We start from the raw sequence: 18,106 nt of genomic DNA, 5'->3' as shown, positions 1-18,106 counted from the left end.
CACTTTAAAAACAGTGTCTTTACCTAGGATCTCTCAGAATATTAATACTCCAGGTTGTAGAGCTTCAATAATTTAGTTTTTTCAAACTTATGAGATCACCAAACCTGCCTCTGGTCCTTCCTCTTCTGTTTCTGTGGTATACCTAAAAGCATCTCCCAGAATTCAGCATTAATGGGAATTTTCCCATAGTATGGGAAAATCTGATTGTTGCCAGATAGCCAGGTGTGGTGACACACTACTTGGGAGGCTGAAATAAGAAGATTGCAGGTTCAAAGCCAGCCTCACCACCTCAGGGAGACCCTATTTTAAACTAAAAAAAAAAAAAAAAAAGCTGGGCATGGTGGCGTACGCTTGTAATTCCACCATTTGAGAGGTTCTGACAGGAGGATCTTGGGTGGTGGACAATCTCAGCTACTACTTTGCAACTCAGTAAAACCCTGTTTCAAAATAAAGAATAAAAAATAAAGCTGGAGGTGTAGCTCGGAGATAGAATGCCCCTAGGTTCCATCCCCAGTACCACAAACAAATAAATAAATAAACTAAAAAATAAAATAGAGCTAGGGGTATACCCTTGGGTTCAACACACACACAGTATATGACTGATTATTATGATATATAGTGATGACCAAGTAATAAAGGCAAAGAAAAAGTGATATTTGGAAATCCAAAGGAATCAGTGCTGTTCTAAGGTTCTCACTTGAGAATGGCAGTTATGTTTCACATTATAAGCTAATTTTAGTGAACACTATATTAAGAGGGATTCTTCTCTCTTATCCAGATGAATCAGGGGTGGAGGGAAAACAAGATAGTGTTATTAGATTAGTAGTGACTGTTGAGTACAGAAGCAGCAGCTGTGACATCATTCAAGTTCATTCTGGGACTGCCAAAGTGATACTTATTCCTAAGTTGACTCTATAACCATCCAAAAGATTGTCAAGTTATTTTTAAACTAGAATTAGACCAGACTAACTTTTAATAACTAAAAAGGAAATAAAGATGTTAAGTGTATAGGCTCAAGACTAAGAGATCTGCATTCAATTCTTAGTACTTCCATTTCTAAGTAGCCTGGGCACATTAATTAACCCATTTAAGCTTGGTTTTTCAACCTGTAAAATGGAAATAACATTCCCTATCTCACATAATAGAGGCAAAAAATTAAATTAATTGTACACACAACCTACAAGTGCAAAAAAATATTAAGTTTAGGTACTAATTACTATAGCATTCACTTCACAACACTCACATGTGATTCCTGTAGTACACATATTTGTCCATTACATTCACAACTAAAGATTAGAATGAAATAAACTGAGGCCACTGAAAGGACTCACCTAAACCCATCAACAATTCCTATATACACTATAAGCAAATGGCAAAGATCATTACAAAGCATTGCTCGAAGTAAATGTTGCTTGCCTTTAAGAAACATATAGAATATGTAAATTTAACTACTTGGTTATTATGCTCTGCAAAACAAGTATCTAGATCTATTTTTCCCAAATATATCCAAAGAGAAGAAACAATGACCAAGGCCACAGCAACTAACCTCCCTGATTCCCAAAATGAATTCTTGAAACACCATTTCCCACTTAAAGAAATCAGGGTTGTTGCTGAGGAAATAATTAAGTCTAGATATGAGCACATATAATTCACAACATCTTATGCCACATAGAAAGAAAACTCTCAAAAACCACTAAGGTCATGTCAAACTCACAAGCCAACATAAAAGGTGTCTACTGGCCAAAGATGAGCTATCATGAGCTTAAAAAAATATAATTCCTACAATATATTGAAATTCATCCAGTATGTTCATATCCATGGGTTCATAATAGTATTTTTTTTTTACCAAATACTAATTGGTAATCTTCAGTAGATGACTGGGAGCTACCTTGGAAATTTGCAAAGTGAGTATCCCATTTTTCTAGCTGAACTATGTGACCAAATTTCAAATGATAGGAAAGATGCAGAAATTGTCTCTTTTAAAAGAATTCACACAAGCCGGGTGTGTTGGCGCACGCTTGTAATCCCCGCACTTGGGAGGCTGAGACAGGAGGACCACACAGGTTCGAAGCCAGCCTCAGCTACTTAGTGAGGCTCTCAGCAACTTAGTCAAACCGTTTCCAAATAAAATATAAAATAGGCCTGGGAGTATAGCCCAGAGTTAGAAAGCCTCTGGGTTCCACCCCCAGTACCACCAAAAAAAAAAAAAAAAAAAAAAAAATCACATTACAGCACAATTCACAATAGCCAAAATATGGAACCAACCTAGGTTTCCATCAATAGATGAATGGATTGCAAAATTATGGAAAATGCACACAATGAAATTCTACTCAATAATAAAGAACAAAATCATGTCATTCCCAAGAAGATGGAAAGACCTGGAAAACATTATGTTAAGTGAGATTAGCCAAGCAAAGAAAGAGAAGGGACATATGTTTTCTCTAATATGCCCAAAACAAATATTAGGGATACCAGAGGGACTCCAGATAATAGAGGGGAAACCTTAGCAAAGCCAGAAAGGAGGGGTAGAGGAGGAAGAAGGCTGATGTTAATTAATGAAAAAGCTACATTCAAATATGTGTATACATGTGAGTACAACATAGTTAACATGGACACTCAGTATTGGGAGAGAGGGAAAAGGGGAAGCGGGGTGGGAGGGCACCAAGCACTGTGTGAATATATGCCACTGTCAACATGATCCACATTATGATGTGAGACTATAGTGTGCCAATAAAAATAAATAAATAAATAACTTCATACTAGCCAGGCATGATGGCACACATCTATAATCCCAGTATTTGGGAGGCTGAGACAGAAGGATCGCAGGTTTGCAGCCAGTCTAAGACTTGGTGAGGTCCTCCACAACTTAGACCTTATTTCTAAATGAAAAATCAAATAAAATAGGGCTAGGAGTATCAATGAGAGATAGAATGCCCCTGGGTTCAATCTCCAGTACCAAACTAAGAATTTCTTTTTAAAAATTGACATCAGAATTAAAATGGTAACATTTTGTCACCCTTTACAATTTAATAAATCTGGGTACTGAGCATCAACAGCTATTAATATCACAAAAAATTGGGCGTGGTGACACACACTTGTAACAATCCCAGCATTTGGGAGGCTGAGGCCAGAGGATCGCAGTTCGCAGACAGCCTCAAGCTACTTAGTGAGGCCCTCTGCAACTTAGTGAGACCCTGTTTCAAAATAAAGAATAAAAAATAGGGCAGAGGGTGTAACTCGGAGGTCAAATGCCCCTGGGTTCCATCCCCAAACCCGCAAAAAAAAAAAAAAAAAAAAAAAAAAAACACAAAAATACTGGGTTATGTGCCTCCTGAAGAAAGAGCACACCACCAACCATTGCCCTGCCAAAGGTTATCAAACCTGCATTTGACCAAGCCTCTAGACCCAGCTGTCACTGTGAAATACATACCGTGAATAGAAGAACATGCTGAACTGTATAATTTATAGGGAACTGGCAAAATCCATACTAAATAGGACATTTTGCATCACAAATGTTCCAATTTTTTTAAATAAAAATCCATAGTGCCGGGTGTGGTGGTGCATCCTTGTAATCCCAGCATTTGGGAGGCAAAGACAGAGGATCACAGTTCTCGGACAGCCTCAGCTACTTAGTGAGGCCCTTCGCAACTCAGTGAGACCCTGTTTCGAAAATAAAAAGACTGGAGCTGGGGGTGTAGCTCAGGGGTAGAATGCCCCTGGGTTCCATCCCCGGTACCGCAAAAAAAAAAAAAAAAAAAAAAAAACATAAGGAAAGGCCAGAGGGAAACCTTTTATCAACTGGGCAAGACTAAATTATACTGTCCGTGGCTGCACATTTGGATGATAAAACTATAATGACATACAAGGAAGACATTATTGGAAGGTCCAGATAAAGTTACATAAGTGGGAAGAAAGGGGCTTCTAGAGTTTCTGGAAATTACAAGGCTATTTTTAAAATTATTCACCCAAGTATACATTTTGTGTGATATTTTTCCTTTCTTTCTTTCTTTCTTTCTTTCTTTCTTTCTTTCTTTCTTTCTTTCTTTCTTCTTTGGCAGTACTGGGGTTCCTGGAAACCCTTCTACCTCTGGGCTATACTCCCAGACCTATTTTTATATTTTTATTTGGAAACAGGGTCTCTTAAGCCAGCGAGACTGGCTTCAAACCTGCACAACCCTCCTGTCTCTGCCTCCCAAGAGCAGGGATTACAAGCGTGCGCCACCATGCCTGGCATTGTGTGATATTTTTCTGCACCTGCATTTTTAAAGTTTATAATGAAACGTTTTAAAAAATAAAATATAAAAGCTACCACTGTTTGACACTTTTCATATCCAAAACATTGCATTCTATACTTTATAAATGTTATAAATGCATTCTATACTTTATAAATTTATACTTTATAAATGTTATACTTTATAAATGTTATACTTTATAAACCCTTGAAGGTAGCTGGGTATGGTGGTGCACTGCTGTGATCCCAGTACTTAGGAGGCTGAGACAAGAGGATCACAGGTTCACAGGCAAGAAATATTTATTGCTTATTTAGTAAATCTAGGAAGTAAAAATATAGAAAAGAGTTGCTGCCTACATGGAGTTCAAAGGTTAAGGAAAAAGGACAAAGAACCCAAATATGTATGTTACAGCTGAGAACAATGAAGGTGAGGTATTTGGTGCCACAGAATATAGAAAGATGGACAAGAGGGAGATCTCTGCCAACAAGATGACTGAGGTCTGAAGGAAGAGAAGTTAACAAGAGTTAAAGACACAGAGTGGAGTACTATGAGGACTGAGGATGGAGCGAAGAGTGAAGGTAATTATGACAGGAGATTCAGCTACAGCGCTAAGAACAATAGGGAGCTACTGAGGGTTTTAATTAAACATGCTGTTGAGCCAGGCGTGGTGGCGCACGCTTGTAATCCCCGCGCTTGGGAGGCGGAGACAGAAGGATCGCGCAGGTTCGAAGCTGGCTTAGGAGACCCTGTTTCTAAATAAAAATATAAAATAGGTCTGGGAGTGTAGCCAGGAGGTAGAATGACTTCCAGGAACCCCAGTACCACCAAAAAAACAAACAAAAAACATGCTGTTGAAGAGGATATAATTAGGCTTGCATTTCTAAAATAATAAAGAGCAGCCACAAGGAGGGAGAGAAACCAACTGAAAGTTGTTGCCGTCTTCTAGATGGGACATAATGCTAGCTGGGACAAGACTGGAAAATTGGAGGGGGGAAGCAGAAGGATGCAAGGCACAGAAGAAATAAGCAAGACAGGATGTGATGCTGGAGTGCATGTGAGTGTGGGGAGATGTCAGAAAGGGCTCTTAGGCTTCTGGCTGTGGAAGTGACTTTTGGAGGTGCTAGTCATTGCCAAAGACAAAAGGAATGGAGACATTGACCACAGGATGCCTTATGTTTATGTTATGTTTCAGGTACCACTAGGACTGCCACATGGAAATGCTAAGTCAGCTGCATAAATAAATCTGAGGAACAACCCTCAAAGTCTTCAATGCAGAGATGCTTACTCTAGGGGGGGTTTCAAGGTGAGACCACATAGAGAGTGAGAAAATTAAGAATGAGGCCTCAAGAAAGACCAAAATTCAAATCTGGTAATCAAACCAACTTCCTGAGCTATGAACAGGTAAAAAATCCCAGAAAGAGAAATGTTTTGCAAAAGGGAGGCAAGCTTCAGGGAAAACACATGGAAATTTCTGGAATGTTGAAGAGGTTAATTTCATGTCTATGAGTTGGCAAAGCCTACTTGTAGGACTGGTAGTCTCAGGTATGTTGTTATAGGAATTGATTTGCATAGGAGAAAGAGGCCTTCTGGGAGGTAGCTTCTATGCACAGACTTAAGGTTGAGGACTAGAAAGGGCTCTAGCTTGATCCCAGGGGCTGGTCTAGGGTAGATAGAAGAGCCAAGGCAAAAAAAAGAAAAGGTTGTCATTATAGGAGGTGCAAACAGGGCAGTAAGCTCCCTCAACCTCCACCAGCTGAAAAAAGATATTTAAAAACCATGCCTGAGCCGGGCGTGGTGGCGCACACTTGTAATCCCCGCGCTTGGGAGGCAGAGACAGGAGGATAGCTCAGGTTCAAAGCCAGCCGCACGCGCTGGCTTAGGAGACCCTGTTTCCAAATAAAAAATGTAAAAATAGGTCTGGGAGTGTAGCCCGGAGGTAGAAGGGCTTCCAGGAACCCCAGTTCCACACACACACAAAAAATCATGCCTGATTAAGCTGGGCACGGTGGTACATGCTTGTAATCCCAGTACTAGAGAGGCTGAGACAGGAAGATTGTGCAGGTTCGAAGCCAGTGTCAGCTACTTAATGAGACCCTGTTTCCAAATAAAATATAAAATAGGTATGGGAGTATAGCCTGGAGGTAGAAAGCCCTGGGTTCCATCCTCAGTACAAAAAAAAAAAAAAAAGTCTGATCAATAGAAATAGGACAATAATCCATAAAGTGTGTAAAGTGGCTTTGACTTGGGATATACAGTTCTGGGGGACTGAGCCCCAGAATGTGTATTTTTAAATTTTTTAATTAAAAACAAAAAGCCCTAGCAGGAAATGTCTTCCTTCACAGACTAGGAGTGGTGGCTTGGCACAGAAGCCTTCCTCAAGTGCTTTGCAGGCACCAAGAACGGAAGAACATAAGTGAGCTTATTCATAGAAATGTTGAAGGGGGTGGTATGAAGAGGAAGTAAGGGTACTGCAGAGTGGGCCAATGTTAGTTACTACGACTTATATAAAATCAGACATACAGATGGATGAAAACTACAGACATTCAGGTTACGTTAAAAGTGAGTATTTGTAAATTAATTTTCCAAACAATACATTTGACAATAAAATAGAAAGCATATTAAATAGATCTTAGTAGCCTAAACAAATTAGTGTTTCTTATTCCCCAAAATATATAATTCATTCCTTCTTTCCTCCTTGGCCTCAGAGGCATTTTACTTTGAGATATATATATATATATATATATATATATTTTTTTTTTTTTTTAACATCTAGCTTGTGGCTATTCATATATGAAAACCCAGGCTGACAAACATTACCAGGACTGGCCAGTGCTGGCTAGCCCTTGGGTCAGAGCAGGCACACCTTAAACTCCTAGCTACCTTCTCACAAAGCTGAGCCTGCACTAGAGAAGCCACTCTAAATATAAACAAATCCTTTAGGTTTTCTGGAAAGCACCAAAGAGTTTCTACAGAAAATCACACCCAGGACTAAAAATGGGTGTGGCTTGATTCTAAATCCTTGCCCTCAGGGTTATCCAGGAGAATTCCAAGAACAGCTGAAAAGTTACCCGTCTTTTCAACCAGTCAATCCTAGTTTGGAAGGTGACCAATAGTGAAAGGTGAAAAATCCAAGTTCTAAATTTGCATTTTTTTCTTTCAAAAAAAAAAGTCAAGTCTGTGTAAAATCATCTGAATACTAACTACTAACAGCCTTCCATAGACAGTTCATCTACTGCAGCCTAAATCCTCAGCAGAAAATGTGATGAGTCACCTTTTTAATACAACTGGGTGCATCATTCTAATTTTAAGGAAGAGTACATTATATGAAATCTAGGGCACTTCCTACCCCCCCCCAATGGGAAATGAATCCTAAGATATTTCTGAGCAGGCACCAACAATTACCAAGGTGACATCATAGTATGCTCCTAAAACAAAAGCAGTTAAGACTCAAGGGAGTTAGAAATAAACCCCCAGAAATGTTGAGAATTAAAGATGGCTCAAAGTAGAACATTCAAACTTCAAGACCTCAGTCTTCACATTTATGTTTAGACAGAGAGCCTTTGGTTTGGGAATGACTGTTATGCGAAAAACACATGTTAGGACACTCTTGAGAATATTCTGGAACCTCTCTATAATGGTAAACAAAGGTATCTAACATCAAAGAAAATCTAACTCTAATTTATTGCCTCTTGTCTCCATTTACTCAGCTTCATTAACTCTCACTTTTTATCACTGCAGCTACATAATATTTCTCCTTTTAAGACCAGTCCAATCACATTTCCATTTCTGAAGCCCAGCTCTGATGCTACCACTACCCATACTGAGAAAATATCAGTAACTGCCATGTCTACAGACTAAAATCCAATGTTACTCTCTCATTTGAGAATCTCTACAACCCGGCCAAAACTACCTTTTAAATCCTAGCTCCTGGGACTCATCTCATAACCTCACCAGCAGCTCAAATCTCAGAGGGTTTTCAGATTTTTATTTTTTAATATGAAAATGTATATTGTTTCCCTTAGACATTTTTGCCAAATTCAAATACACATTTTTCCTCATCTCCTCTGATGTATCTGCTGCTTTTGATTGGCATTTTTTATGTTCCATGTATTATATCTTCCCTATTTTGAAGTTATCACTATTTACATATGACTTTGTCTTATGGAAGTTGTCTTAAATTCCCCAGCTTTAAGAAAGAGAGCTCTTTCCAGAACACAGAGAAGACAATTTCCCTTTATGTGTAATCACTGTTTATAAATCAAGAGATTATAGGTATCAAAAACTTTTGAATACACATTTATATTTGCTTGTACAAGCATAAAATATATCCAAAAGAATAAATAGCAACTATTATTAGTAACTGCATATAGGTAAGGGAAAACTTTTTCACTTTTCCTTTCTATATACTTTAATTTTATTAATCATGTAATTTGTATACCCCATGAAAAATTAAAATATTATTAATAGGGCCAGGTATGGTGGTGCATGCCTTTAATGCCGGTACCTGAAAAATTGGGACAAGAGTATCACAAGTTGGTGGCCAACCTTAGCAATTTAGTGAGACCCTCCCTCTGTAACTTAGCCTCTGCTTCAAAACAAACAAAATAGGGCAGAGAGTATAGCTCAGTGGTAGAACTCCCTTCAGTTAAATCTCCAGTACCGCCCCCACACACACACAATTCTTACAATACTAAGAATAGGATAAATTTATAGTACAAGAACCCTTACACCACAAGAATTAGGTAGAATCCTAAGATTTATGGGATTTTCTTTCTTTCTTTTTTGTGGTACTGGGAACGGAACACAGGGACATTCTACCTCCTAGCTACACCCTCAGCCCTATTTTTTATCTTTATTTTGAAACAGGATCTCACTAAGAGCCTCATCACTAAGTAGCTCCTGGCTGCGAACCATGACCCTCCTGTCTCAGCCTCCCAAATGCTGAGGTTATAGGTGTGGACCCACACCCAACCAATTTAAGGGATTTTCTAGATGCCATCTTCTTAAAATTTTTTTCTCACTGTCCACCATACTTAAATCCCCTAGTTAAATGATAAAAGAAAATATTCTGAAGACAGCAAATATATTGTGCCATCAGACATTATTCAATTATTAAGGATTATTTTATCATATTAGCATAATAAGGGAAAGCCACAAAGAGGCTATGGTCTCCCTAATTCCTGTTTCTTTTCCTTTTCCTCTTGATAACTAAATCAAGTTTGTTGTACTCAAAGAACGTTTGTATTTGTAAAAGAACCCATTTAGGAATTCTAGAAGTCAAACTAAAGCCAACTAGAGCAGTGGATTGCTCTGTGAATGTTTTTACTGTCTCTAGAAACATCTGCCGTCCCATCCAGTCTTCTCTATTAATCTAATCTACTGGGCCTGGGAAGGCAGGGCCAGGGAGTAATCTTGTTTATTTCTGATTCCTCCCCAATATCAAAAACTATGACATATACTTATAAAGAACAATTATTCAAGCTGTTAATGTCACCCATCTCAAAGCTCTATCCCTTCTCTAGGAATCTGAAATTTCAGATCTAAAAATGTCAAATTCTTAAATTTATTTACATCAAAATCCACCTACTGAGAGAATATATACTATGTGCCTGGTACTGGTACTCAGCAACTAACTAGGGAAAATATGAGCTAACAAGATCAGACTGTGAGATACATAGCTAGTTTTTTAGTAAATTTTATTAACTGTATTTGAACTTCTTGAACTTTCCTATGTGGCTGAACTTCAAAGTCTTTCATTAATGTTTTCTTAAAAAGGCCAAGGCCATTAGTCTCCTTATATGCTAATAACCCTACAACTTTTGTGGACTTTCTTATATCAGCCCTCCAATCATCATTAACTAATTGCCTATTTATATTTGAAATTAGAGGATGGAAACCAAGAAGTACCTGGAGTAAATGTTTAAGTATTTGAGATATTAGCTATGTTAATTGACTTGATTTAATTTTTTTCATTGTATTCATAAATCATAACATAACCTTATACCTTAAAAACATAATTATTAGTTGCCAATTTATAATAAAAATTTTAAAGGGACTACTAAACTGCAAAAAAGATTAAAAAAAAAACCCATAGATAACGTGACAGAAAAAGTTGTAAACGTTATTCTCTTTTACCTATCATCAAAATGTAAGAAATATTTCCCTCTTTTCCACTTTAAGATGTACTTTGAACTTCTAGTCTGATGATATTGTTTCCCTAAAGTTTTTTTTGGGGGGCGGGGTCTGGGGGTGAAACCCAGGGGCATTCTATCTCCAAGCTACACCCCCTGCCCTATTTTTTATTCTTTATTTTGAAACCGGGTCTCACTGAGTTGTAGAGGGCCTCACTAAGTAGCTGAGGCTGTCCGGGAACCGCAATCCTCTGGTCTCAGCCTCCTGAATGCCGATTACAAGCGTGCGCCACCATGCCTGGCTTCCCTAAACTATTGATATGCTCTTGTCCTATTTATCTTGCCTGGGTTGGGTCAGGTGCTAGGGTCAAGTAACTATGGCTAGTGAATTTAAGGCTCAGACCCAAGAAAGTTAACTGGTCTTCCAGAACACCAAACACAACATTAAGACAGCCCACTCAGCAAAGCTGAGCTAACATCTGTCACACCAGAAACAGCCCAGCCGTAGAGCATCATAGCTCCAGTCTTCTGGCCTATAACAAAGTCTAAGTTTTTCTAAAGTAGGGACCAGTTATCAACAGTCAAGACTTCAGTGCCAACTTTCCTGACCTTAAAAGGCTTCTTAAGCCAGGAGTGGTGTTGCATGCCTGTAATCCTAGTACTTGGAAAGCTGAGATAAGATCACAGGTTCTAGACCATCCTCAGTAACTTAGCAAGGCACTCAGCAACTTAGTGAGACCCTGCTTCAAAATGAAAATAAAACAGGTCTGTGTGTGTGTGTGTGTGTGTGTGTGTGTGTGTGTAAGAGAGAGAGAAAGAGAGAGAGAAAGAGAGAGAGAGAGAGAGAGAGAGAGAGAGAGAGAGAGAACACCTCTAGGTTCAATCTCCATTGCCAGAAAAAAAGAAGGGAGAGAGGTAAGGAGGGAAGAAAAGGGAGGAGAAAGATGCTTCTCTAGCACCTGAAAATACCACTGGTCATTTACGATGCAATTTCTCTCTGGGATGGACTTTTTTTTCAGTGGGAATCAATAGTGATTCCCACTGAAGTTAAAAAAAAAAAAAACATGTTCATGGGAAATGCTGGGCACTAGATTAACAGGAGGGGAAAAGGACTAGGTTAGGGAACACAGAGACATAATTTTCTTAATGATTATCAGCAAATACTTAGGGAGTGTGAGCTCCTACTACATACAAGGTATAACAGAAGATGTCAATTATAGGTCCTAACAGCATAGCACTTACAATCAGTAACTATACTATGAAGCTTTCTGAAGCATTCGAACACTTCCAGACATGAAAGCACTATTTTGTTTTTGGTTTTGGGTTTTTTTTTTTTTTTTTTTTGTGGTACTGGGGTGGAACCCAGAGGCTTTCTACCTCCAGGCTATACTCCCAGACCTATTTTATACTTTATTTGGAAACAGGGTCTCACTAAGTTGCTGAGAGCCTAAGTAGCTGAGACTGGCTTCGAACCCGTGTGATCCTCCTGTCTCAGCCTCCCAAGTGCGGGGATTACAAGCGTGCACCACCACGCCCAGCTACATGACAGTACTATTGCCCTTTTTATTTCAGGCTTCTCTAGTTGTCTACTTTCATCAGTATGCATTTTTTTCCTCCATAAGAAGAAAAAAAGGTGGGTGGGGGGAATGGGTGGACAGAAGGATGGTTCCCATTATCTGTCATATCGAGCTCAGACTAGAAAAATTCAAAATGCTTAAGAATAAAAGAGGATTTTTTTTCTTCATGCTGAATCCAAATTTCTGTAGTAAAATAGTCACTGTTATCCTTAGAAACTCCATTTGCTTCATTGCTAAACAGCCTCCCCCTCCACATATGTTAAGTGACCTGTGTGGTCCAGCTTCTCCCCCACATCACTGAGAGATAGCTATACTACACCACATGTTTATGCTTCCCATCCTTCCATTCATAGAACATTTAAAAAGATACAAGTCACTGCAAATACAGGAAACTGGAGACTTGGGTAAATAGCACCAGTCACATAAGAATAGAATTTTATGCAAATGGATGCCATTTCAATTCTAAATAATGCATAACTTTGGGACTAATTTCCTAATTGTTTTTTTTATCTAAAGCTGTTGTAGGAATTCAAGTTCAAAACGAATGACCACTCCAGGCGTGGTGGCGCAGGCTTGTAATCCCCACGCTTGGGAGGCGGAGACAAGAGGATCGTGCTGGTTCGGAGCCAGCCTCGCTGGCTTAAGAGACCCTGTTTCAAAAAAAAAAGTATAAAATAGGTCTGGGAGTGTAACCCGGAGGTAGAAGGGCTTCCAGAAACCCCAGTACCACCACCAAAAATAAAAAAAAAAGAATAAACAAATGACCAATAATCACGTCCCTAAGATTACGCTTTCCTCTATTATCTGAAGTGTTGGGGTAATATACCAAGAGATTATACATGGTACCTCATTTCTTGTTTCCTTTAAAGTATTATTCTTTCTAATTTCTCTGTGAAACCATCTTTCTGAATAATAATACAAACTTTACCAAATGAGAGGCACAAATGAACTAGGAGATGTGGGGAAATGTATTTCGCAGGAAACAGAGGGATGATGCACACCCTGCAACCCCCATGCCTTTCTAAGTGGCCCGTACTACCATGACTTTGACTCTGACCTTACCATTTAAGCTTTCTCTCCACCTACGAGTCATCTTTAGTCACTTATCTTTTAAAACACTTTTTGTTTCATAGGCATTTATTATTATCCTAAAGCATCCCATTTATTTATGTCTCATCTTCCACAGCAATACAGTCTCCAGAGAATAGGATTTTTTTTTTAGTATGTTTTCTTCATTCAACACCAGCTTCCAGAATATGGCAGGACTTGGTTCATACAAGATACAATAAGTATTGAATGAATTATGTCTTACAATATCCAAAAACTAGGTCATCTTTACAGATTTATAAACAAACTGGTAAAATCTTGGGGTAAAGACTGTAGAAAGAAAAAGGAAGAACATATCTGCTTACCAACGCTCGCTAAATTAGAAAGGAAAAAATGAAAAGCTATGTGAAGGTCTTTAAGAGAAATAAACATGAGCCGGGTATGGTGGCACATGCCTATAGTCTCAGTATTTGAGACTGAGACAGGAGGATCCCAGGTTCAAAGCCAGCCTCAGCAATTTAGCAAGCCTTTTAGCAACTTAGTGAGACCCTGTTTTCAAATAAAATAAGGCTGGAAGTGTATCTTGGAGGTAGAATGCCCCATGGGTTCATCTGAGGGAAGGGGAAACATTGAGAATATTTTTAGAGTACTTAAGTAAACAAGAGTTTCCCACCCCTTAATACATTGAACTGCTTATCAACCTGAGTAAGGAGGATGCCTTCTGCCTTCCCTACAAGCCTTCAGTCACTATACCAGCATACCTTTCTGAACCAACAGACTCTGGGAAGAGTCACTTTGGAAAAGTGAGATACTTTTTCACAAATGAGTAAGCAGGTCATAAGTAAACACCAACTCTGGGGACAATGGTCACTCTGACAAACATTCTTATGAAGCTGACCACTGCCATTTCTCCGACCCCAAAGTGCTTGGGCAATTTCAGTTTAATAATGGTATCGTTCAGTCAAGGAGCGAGCTTCAAGCTACAATACAGTTCTATTTAAAAGGGTCTAAGAAGGAAGATGGGAGGTAAAGAGAGTAGAGGGTTTGGCACTGAGGAAAAGAAAACCTCATATAAAATGCAGCTCTTTAGTACTGAAGACAGTGGCGCAGGGCTGTAATCTCCGCTACTCAGGAGGCTGAGGCAGACGAATTACAAATCTGAGGCCAGCCTGGGCAATTTGGCGCGACCATATCTCAAAATTAAAAAGGGCTTGTGGTGCCAATCAGGGGTAGAGCACCCCTGGGTTCAATCCCTAGTGAAAGCAAGCAAATAGTTCTTTACGATGTCCACTAACCACAGCCCAGACCTCACTGGGGTTGGCTTGTCTTTCTTTGTAAACTAGAGTGGTTTCTGGTGTCCCCTTTTAAAATCGCAAACCAGCAGGGTAGGCTGCATCACTACTTCTCAACATGGTGGAAGACAGGACAGAGTGGTAGGAAGTGTGCACAGGGTTGGGTGTGAGGTACTGGGTGGGTGATCTAGATGAGTTTCCTCATCTGCAAATGGTGGTAAAAACTTACCTCCCACCGAGAATGGTTGGAAGGACCAAACAGGACCAGCCATACCGAGAGCGCTGCCTGCTCACGGCGAAAGCTGTGTTCCCTGTTCTCCTAGGGAACCACTCACCAACTGCACCGCGACATCGAGGGCTGGCAGGGCGGCACCAGGACCAGGGTCGCGGCCGAGGGGGGTGGCCACTCCAGAGCCCCGGCCCGGCCCCGCGGGCGGCTCGGGCTCGGGCTCGGGCGGGCCCCGGCGGCGGCGGCCGGGAGCCGGTACTCACCCGCAGCGGGCGGCGGGCGGCGGCGGCCAGGCGGCTCCAGGCGCCGGCGAAGTCGGGCGGCGGGGCGCGCGGGCTCCGGCAGGCCAGGGCGAGCAGGGTCCCGAGGAGGAAGGCGGCCGCGGCGCAGCTCAGGTAGAGGCTGAGCCGGAGCAGGACGGGCCCCGGCCCCGCGCCCGCCGGCCCGCCGGGCCCCAGGCAGGACAGCGCCAGGGCGGCGAGCGCGGCCACGGCCGCCGGCCCCCGCCAGCACGCGCCCCGGCCCGCGGAGCCCGGGGCAGGCCGGCCGGGGCCGGCGCCGCTGCGGCGGGTGGCCTCGGGGTGCATGCTGCCGCCGCGCCGCTAGGGACAGGCACATCTCCCGCCGCGCGGCCCCGGGGCGCTGCCCTGCTCGGCGGCCTCCGCGCGGCGCCTCCCCGCCCCGCCGCGCCGCAGGCCCGGGCGGCCCGCGCTCATGCCGCGCCGGCGGCCTCGGGGGAGCGGCCAACAGACGCCGCGGGCGCCCAGGTGCGGGAGGCGCGGGGACCCAGCCGGAGCGGCGCGGGCGGGGGCGGCCGCCGACTGACAGCGGCGGGGCGGGCGGGGCGGGGCGGCGCCCGGGAGGGGCGCGACCAATCGCGGCCCGCCTGCGCTTTCCCGCGCTCCCCTCCTCCGCACTCCCCCCAGGGTACCGTCTGTTGATGGAAAATTTTGCTGCAGGTGTCGGAAGCATTCGTAGTCTAACTCAGGTGATGCCTTAATTCTTGCCCTCCGCGCTTCACCTACTACTAACCTCCCTGCTTTTCTTACAGCTCCCCAAATTTCTGCCTTGTTTCAAGCCACCGCTTACACTCGGTGTCTCACGAACAGCCATCCCTTTCCCACCCTGCCGCCTGAGGTAAGGAATCTGACACATGTGGAATAAATGGAGCCTGCGATTCCTAATTATGGAAAGGCCAACGAAGTCCCCCTGGTGCCAGAGGGAGAGTACACAGCTGCCATAATTAGTCTGGCTCCAATTCTGTACTTTTTCTTGCCAACTACACTACAAATGTTACCCACGCAAACGAGAGAGGTCCAAATAATTTTTAGAATACATATTTGCCTCTTCCATCGTAGTCCCAGCCGGTAGTCTACACACGTCGCTTGCTGAATAGATGCCAGTATGTTACACAGATACTGACAATTACAGTACTGCTAAGACTCAACAAAGCAACAAAGGACTTCTGAAGAATCTTTATTTAAAAGGGAGGGGTGATAGGGCAAATCAGGAATGCAAAAAGGAAGGAATGGAAGAGGTGTTATGGATGAAAGAAGCATGAGAAATAAAGGTAAAAATATGAGAAACATTAAAATGCAAGGGCCTTTTAGAAACACTCTGCTACTTTAATGAAGATTTCTCTCTCTCTTTCTTTTTTTTTTTTGGTGTGTGGTACTGGGATGAGACCCAAACACCGTAATATATATAATTACTTGGAAACAGGGTCTCACTAAGTTGCTGAAAGCGTTGGGCATTTCTAAGTAGATGGAGCTGGCTTCCAACCTTTGTGATCTTCCTGTCTCAGCCTCCCAAATACCGGGATTACAAGAGTGGGCCACCATGCCTATTTAGGATTTCAGTATTTTAAAACTTCTACTGTAGCAGAAAGCAGAGTGGGATGAAAAGGGAAATATACCAGGTTATATATGTAGGAATGAATGTATCATTTTGAATCTATGGTGTATAATTACAATGCACCAATAAAAGTATTTTTAAAACATCTACTGTTTTCCAATAAATGGCTTTATATTCTGCTTTACCTGGAGCACATAAGAAAAATAAGCATTAAGATGTATTTTCAGATAATGTGACTATGTTTTTCTGTAACAAATCATTCCATCTGTGAAGCATTATTACTGCGTCATTTCAAAAAGGGAAAAATTCAACAGTCATACAAAGCAAGCTGAAATGTTTATGTTATTTATTCTTTTAAAGCAAAGTATAAACCAGGTGTGGTGGCGCACGCTTGTAATCCCCGCACTTGGGAGGCTGAGACAGGAAGTTCGCACAGGTTCAAAGCTAGCCTCAGATACATAGGGAGGCTCTCAGCAACTTAGTGAGACCCTGTTTCCAAATAAATATAAAAAATAGGTCTGAGATTATAGACCGGAGGTAAAAAACCCCCTGGGTTCCACCACAGTACCACCAACATAAATGAATGAATGAATAAATAAATAAATAAATAAATAAAGCAAAGTATTATCTTAGACATTATTTTACTCAAAAGAAAAGACACTGGTGTCCACAGACATATACAGTCGACCTACGTTGTTCATTTCATACCTTCAGAATAGATTTCCCTGAAATGGCATATGGATTTCAAGTGGGAAATGAAGTAAGAGGTCTAAAAATAAACCCTAACATTTAGTTATAACAAAGTGGTATATAAGTGGATTATATATATGCATATATGAACAAATGTATCTTCAGTTTTCATTTTTATCAAGCTTTTTGTTTTGAATACTGGTATTCATGAGGAGCTTCATTCTTTCTTATACCTTGCAAGTAAAAAATAAGATGTCATATGCCAAATGTGACTTTACCATGCAGAGGTGATGACATTAAAGAAGCTACTATCTCCCTAGTCTCTCCTTAAAAATAACAGGAAAACATTATAAGTGATTTTGAAGCCCTTTTGCATCTACAATAATTAACATTCATCCCATTGAGGATCCTCAAAATATACCCATCAAATCCAAATTATTTCATTTAAACCATGGTAGCTTGTTACCAAGAATCTTTTTAATATTTTTGCCATAATCAGGGACTACATGCTAAAGGCATTGTAGGGTTTCCAAGTTAAACCCATAGATCACAATAGTGACTTACTGAACACTTGCTGCATGCTAGACACTGTTTGAAGCCCTAGACATACTTCACTTCATCTTCATTACTACCCTATTATCTCCATCTACTCACTGGGAAACAAAGGCACAGGACGTAAACTAACTTGCTGAACATCAAAAAACTAGAAAGTACCAGCTAGGAAATGGTTATGACTCTGTGGGCTAGCTTCAGAGTTAGTACACTGAACCACTCTGCCAGAGTACTTTCTAAAAACTGGGCCGGGCGTGGTAACATATGCTTGTAATCCCAGCATTCGAGAGGCGGAGACGGAGGATTGCGGTTCATGGAGGCCCTTCACAACTCAGTGAGACCCTATTTCAAAAATAAAGAAAAAAATTAGGGCTAGGGTGTCTCTCAGAGGTAGAATCCCCTGGGTTCCATCCCCAGTACTGGGGAAAAAAAAAAAAAAACCTGTGATTTAGTCATTCCACAGAAAAACAGGATTTAAATCCACAAACCTAAGATATTGCAT

General features: G+C 41.2%; 1 protein-coding gene across 4 annotated transcripts in view; it reads right to left on the bottom strand.

The window, feature by feature from the left end:
• The window catches only part of SNX25 (sorting nexin 25), a gene marked incomplete at its 3' end in the record, with an annotated part of 120,461 nt that extends 105,450 nt beyond the window's left edge, over window positions 1-15,011 (bottom strand). For 3 of the 4 annotated variants that reach the window (XM_080710058.1, XM_080710059.1, XM_080710060.1), the window contains exon 1: window positions 14,772-15,011. The remainder of the gene's footprint in view (window positions 1-14,771) is intronic. The other variant, XM_080710061.1, reaches the window with a different exon arrangement.
• Between the last annotated feature and the right edge of the window lie 3,095 nt (window positions 15,012-18,106).

This window comes from Muscardinus avellanarius (assembly GCF_963383645.1).
Source record: "Muscardinus avellanarius genome assembly, chromosome: 14".
In the NCBI taxonomy this organism is placed as follows: Eukaryota; Metazoa; Chordata; class Mammalia; order Rodentia; family Gliridae; genus Muscardinus; species Muscardinus avellanarius.
This window is presented reverse-complemented; position numbering and strand designations above follow the sequence as displayed.